The sequence below is a fragment of the Anarrhichthys ocellatus genome, unplaced genomic scaffold (genome assembly GCF_004355925.1).
Source record: "Anarrhichthys ocellatus isolate YVR2014 unplaced genomic scaffold, GSC_Weel_1.0 scaffold3202, whole genome shotgun sequence".
Classification (NCBI taxonomy): domain Eukaryota; kingdom Metazoa; phylum Chordata; class Actinopteri; order Perciformes; family Anarhichadidae; genus Anarrhichthys; species Anarrhichthys ocellatus.
Genome location: NW_022283176.1, coordinates 1 through 6,069, shown reverse-complemented (window position 1 = coordinate 6,069; position 6,069 = coordinate 1). Strand labels below are relative to the sequence as shown.

Sequence of the window (6,069 nt, the reverse complement as noted above, 5' to 3'; positions counted from 1 at the left end):
TTGAAGAAGACTTGAAACTAGAGATTGAGACCATAAACTCATGTTTACAATGTTTACTGAGGTAATAAATCAAGAGAGAAGTAGAGTCTGTCTCAGAGGTCGAGACACTTCTGCATTGCTTTACTTTTCAGAACCAGAGGTTGCCGCCTGGTTTTGGTGGTAAACTAAAGTATTGGACAAATATACATTTTGACCTGATGATGGCACTATACGAAAAGTCAGAGCATCACCAAAGCTATTCCCATTCTACCCGAGGGAACAAGAATGTCTGAGCCACATTTTATGGCAATGCATCGGATAGTTTGATATTGCATTCTGAACATTAATCCCCAGAATGATGCTGCTTAAAATGTTGTCAGTCAGTATGTTAGCATAACTCCAAGAGGACAAAACAGTGTCTGTAGACAAAACACAAGTCTTTTTCTTGGTAGAGCTTGTATACCCACCGCCTTCTTGTTCAGACCAACTCAAACCTCTTCACTTCTGTCATACTAACACTACCTCTGATGTGTAATGATTATTTTTATTACGGCCAAAACAAAGACAGGAACACAGCAGGAGAGTTGGCATGTGTGACGTTCAGCTTGAGTGATTTTAATGGTAATCTTGATGATGATAGAAATGATTTGGCTGTTACAGTATGTCTTTAAGGCGGGGCACATTCCATGAAGCAAGTCACAGTACAACCCTCCCACAGAGCAGCGGGACTATCATCTGCTCAGCCCACTCAAAATGGCTGATAGTGTATAAAAAGGAAAGCTGATAATAAGAACAATAGTCTCTGACTTGTCAGCGGTACGTGACAGTGACTGGCTGATATATGACGTCATTAAATCCATTATCAGCCTTGTCTGTCAGTGGACTGGCTGTAATTCTACCCAAAGCTTTGGTCTGCATCAGAAACCGTAGACTCGTACAGCACGTACACAGAGTATTGTTTCCATGTGTTGTCTGGGCTCTGAGGCTCTGAGCTCACTTCTTATGCTGCTCATGATGTTGGAACATATTTTGAGACTCATACTGTACTGCACAAGTTCAAAGGAGTTATAAATTGTAACTAATTACTTTTTTGATGCTTAATGAATCATAAATCATGTACTAAAACTCAATTGATCGGTTAGAAGCATTAATGAGAACATGGAGTGGACCAAAATCCATTTATCAACAAGTTATTAATAAGTCTTTGACATTTCATGATGAACAACCTTTAATGAATGCATTACTAACATTTACAACTGTACACTTGCTGGATTATTAGCAAGTGAGAAACTCATGAGTATTTATTTGCGCAGTACTAACATTTAGAACAGACATACACAAGTCATGAGAGTTAAGTTAATAATGGCCTACATTAAGGTTCCTTATTAGAGAGTGGCAGCAAAATATATCTTCCAAAACACAGAGACCGGATCACCAGATACACTTTGAAGCTGCAGTGCAGAGCGTGGCGTGGGGGACATCCAAGTCTTCCCACATGCAGGAACACACATTTCTGGCAGACCGGATGCTTAGCGCCGAGCTAGCAGGAAGCCGAGCCTTTTCAAATCCTTGATAACACATCTCAGACATTTACACACGCCGAGACGGCAGCGATGTGGAGAGGAACCGTGAGAGTCAGTGGATGAGACATTTATTGGTAGTACGCTCTGCAACACGCTCAAGATTGCTGTGTGACTAGATATGGCTGCTGAGAGCCGGTCTCACATCACGAGCAACAGAAGAAGACTCTGCTGTGCTGCCTCCTCAGTCAGTAAAGATACGCTCAGTGAATATGTGGCAAAGACAAGAATCCATTGTGGGGAGCCCAGTGCTTCAGATCAACAAATAATAACAGCACTTATTAAAACACACTTTCTGCTCATTTCTGCCCATTTCCCCCAAATGTGATTCTGAGGTTTTAAATGAAGGGGTTCAAATACAACACAAAAGACAAGATTCTTTGTGACACCAGCAATCATCTTCTATGAGAGCCTATCCAGAGACTTGATGACGCTCAAGTCCAACATGATTCACTGCAATCACTTACAGATCGTCAGACAAACCTCAATGTTTTTCTACCGCACTTCATCTCCCGATTCATCTGCAGTAAAGTGAGGACCGAGTGCCGTACTCGTACCATGCTTTTACTTGAAAACTTGAAATTGACTGGAATCCACAGTTAGGACATTGTAATTCCCAAATCCTGACAACGTCTGATGTCTTCACCTGAGAGGAAAAAACTAAGAATGGATGTTCAGTTCCCTGCTGGTTCCTGGCCTGTGCGAGCGAGGGGAGTGCCCAGGAATGTCTCCCAGTTGTGGCAAATATTTGGCCTGCCAGAGGGCAACACTTGAAACGAGGAAAGAAATGAGAGATCCTCTCATCTGCACTGAGCTGTAGCTTACACACACTAGACGCCACTGACTGTGGTGTGTGTGAGTGTGTGAAACTCATCAGCATGTGCCTGTGAAGGGTGGACAGCAGAGCGGAGCGTCCGCGTTGACTGCTGTTTACTTTGAACATGACTTTTTCCATTTGCTCGCCTCTGTGAAAAATACTCCACTACTCCTTTTTAACCTTAGCGGAGAGCTGTTGAGCCGACACACTGCTGCTTTATTAACAAAGTGCGCCGCTTCCAGACAGTGGGACACACTGGAGCCTGAGAGCTGCCCCTCTGTGGGCCACTGGAAGCTTATTCATTCACTCATGTTGGATAATGTAGAATCACGGTGATAAGGCTCCATTCTGTTCATGTCATTTGAACTTTCTCATTTAATTCACAGCTGATTTGTTACCTGTCTATGAGTATTACACCCAATACTGCATTTTAGAAATTAATTTTAAAAAAAAATCCTATTTGAGCATTTAAAGGATGAGCCTGTCGATTCTTTGCATTTTCTTTTGTAACCGTTAGTCCCTCTCTCACTACTTCCTGTCTGTCAGCCACATGCCCATTGGTTTGTACTGGAGGACATCAGGCTCTGTTTCTTCTGTCCAACCTTTCTTAAAAACACTCTTTTTCAAACTTGTTACCGTATTTGTTTTTACTGTGTTTTAGTCATTTGTTCTTAACGGAGCATTGTGGGATGCCTGAATCCATCCTCCATAGAAATAAAGGGCAGCATTATTGCTACACTTGTTGGTCCTCTCATGTTAGACTGAGGACAGACTGGACGCTACACTGACTCACTACAGCTTCTCCAAGTATACAGGCAGTGTTACAAGAGAGGACGAGCCGGGGCTAGCTGGTTAGCACAATACATAAACCTATTCAACATAATGTAAATGATAACACTGTGTAAATAATGTTTTTGTTGAACTTGTTATGCTTTAAACACATTGGCCCCTTCACAAACACAGGGAATAGTGCATTTGTTGGGGACTATTTTCAGCAGTGGATTAATCCACATCTGGTGCTCTAGTGTGTATGTGGGGCAGCAGGAGTGTGTGTGGGATTGAGGTTTTGGTTTCGACCAGGGCAAACATTTCAGGTTTCTGGGCAGACGGTTCACATGTGTGAGATCATTAGAATACCTTTCTTTACTTTCCCACTATGTGACCAAGTGGTACACACGGGACTGGGGTGAACTGTTTACAACGTGGAATCTTTTTTAAAGCACAGAAACATATCTTGTATCTGGTGGTATGCTGGTATCCATGTAACATCCAACTGGTGAAATATGATCTAGATTATGCGAGTTTGTGTCAATCCTGTACACCTGTTGCCATGCTACAAAAGGCAGCTGAGGCCAACCTTTAATAATATCTGCCACTTCCTAAAGGTATTTCACTACGAGTTCTTGTTGTCTCCTCTGTCATAAATAAAGCTTCTGCAGCTGCTGATTTGTAGATATGGGTGTGTTGTTTGGCCTCGAGCCAATCTTTGGCTTTTCAATCAAAGCCGTTCATATTAATGCTGTCTGTGGTTCAACTCAGCTCTTTCCACTACAGTCTGGTCCGCAGCAAAGCTTCGTACAACAACCCCTCCAGCCTGGAACATGCAACCGGCCCATGAGTGAGGCAGATAGGTGGGGTTACACAACACGCACTGTAGGTTTCTTGGACTAACAACGCTGTCTGGATAAAAGACAGCTGGGCTCATAATGTGCAAGGTGGCTAGATCGCTTTCCACTAGTTTACAAGAACAACAGACGGACAGACAGAGTCTACTTAAACCTACTTACAACAATCAGCGCTGAGAGCAGCAGTTAAGCATTAACACCGTACCTCTGTCCAACCAAAACACGCTGTATATTCTCTCCCTGTCTTTGTTTATCCGTCTCATAATCATGACGGGAAGCTCTGTGCTGCTAGCAGACCCACAGACCGGAGGGATTCAAGAAAACATGCTGACCCGGTTTAAAAGGAACGGTCTGTGGAACACAACTGCAGCATGCTGCACCAGATCCCAACAGGATTCAGCCACTAACGAGCCCACGATGAATGGATGGTGGCTGAGAACAGACAGACAACAGACCAGGCCTCTGAATAACATCAGTCCTTTAATTCAACCCTAGTATATGAAACTGTATGTTTTGTGCAGTGATAAAGCAGCACCAAACACTGCTTCAACGTCAGTGATACATAAAAGGGAGTATCAGAAGCATTTGCTGTTGTGGGGGTTATAGTAGCTGGATTATAGTCATTATAGTCCTCAGACAATCATTCTTAATCCTTTGCTACCTTTCACTTGCATCACTATCACTAGAAATCATATGTCTGCAGAAGCTGCTGAGGTGTTTCTTCATTCTGTGATTTTCACCCATGAACTACACAGGCCAACATAGTACACTCATACCACCCTGATCACCATGCAAACAAGCACTCTAGGTACTAAAGCAAAGCACTTCCAACACGTCACAATTCTGGTAAAGTATAGGAATTTAAATTGGGATGACCTAATAAAATATGTGAACTTGGGCAAAAAATGGTTTTAAATAAAGCATGTAACTGCCGGACAAATTAACATTTACAGAGTGAGACTAACAATTCACATCTGACAGCTGAACACTTCTGCTGGATTTATACCCCTGAGGCCGTGTGTCTATGAGCTCTGTGAGGACACCTCTCGCACATCTGACAGAGAAGCTCAGTGTATAAGAAACCATCCCTGTGTGCTTGTTGATCACTGGATTATACAATAATGTGCTCGGTACTAAAGGGATGTTTCCCTCTTGGGATACTGAACATTTATCATCCATCACTCTCACAACACCTCCTCCTCATGCCGTGATCAGCGGTACTACGGTGTCCACATCTCACAATGTTGTTACCGAGAAAGAGATGGGCTCATTAATATGAATAGGATTCACCAGTTCATTAAAAGGATTCATATATATATATATGAAATATAATTACTGCATGGCCTTAATAATGGTAATCCCATGACTTGGCTTTGCCTGCGTGTCAGTGTAGTTTACACTGGAGCAGCAGGGTGGAGGTGGTGCCAGGAGGAGATGGAGCTGCAGGGTGTGAGGTTATCTGGAGGCCTGAGCGCTCACTTTTGTAAACCACTTTGGGTCTGGAATGTTTCATTTTGATAGCATTCCTCATGTGTGCATGTAAAAGTGAAGAAGTGCAGCTTTGGCAGAGATGCTTGGTTCAAGAGGTGAGCAATGACAGACAGACAATCTGCTGTGTGTATGTTTTCTATTAATATGGAATTCATTTAGTCGGCATGTGAGAGGCTTTCTGCATGTGTTCTGTGCACGTGAGTGTTTGCATGTGCACACCTTACAAATACGCACATATATTATGCATTTAATAGCATGCATGTGGGTTGCATGTGAGTGGGCATGTGTGTAGGTATTTCCTATATATATATAAAAATATATCATGTGTGAGTGTGTGTGTGTGCATTGATCTAACCAGTGCAGACGCAGGGCGTGCAGAAAGGCGGACAGCCCCTCCATGACGAGCAGGATGGCAACAGTGAGGGTGGCAAAGGCCGAGAAGATGATAGACAGGCCGAAGAACCCGCCGCCGCTCCGGGAGGACAGACCCAGATGCATCACCATGGTCCAGAGCACCTCTGACAGCTCTGCACACACACACACACACACACACACACACACACACACACACACACAC

The 6,069-nt window shown here is 43.4% G+C and overlaps 1 long non-coding RNA gene across 1 annotated transcript; it reads right to left on the bottom strand.

The window, feature by feature from the left end:
- Positions 1 to 2,353: 2,353 nt before the first annotated feature.
- On the bottom strand, positions 2,354 to 6,063 carry LOC116378814 (uncharacterized). Its single transcript, XR_004212338.1, has 2 exons — positions 5,848 to 6,063; positions 2,354 to 4,433 (listed from the first exon to the last, which is right to left on the bottom strand). It is a non-coding gene; the product is annotated as an uncharacterized LOC116378814 (long non-coding RNA).
- Positions 6,064 to 6,069: the final 6 nt, after the last annotated feature.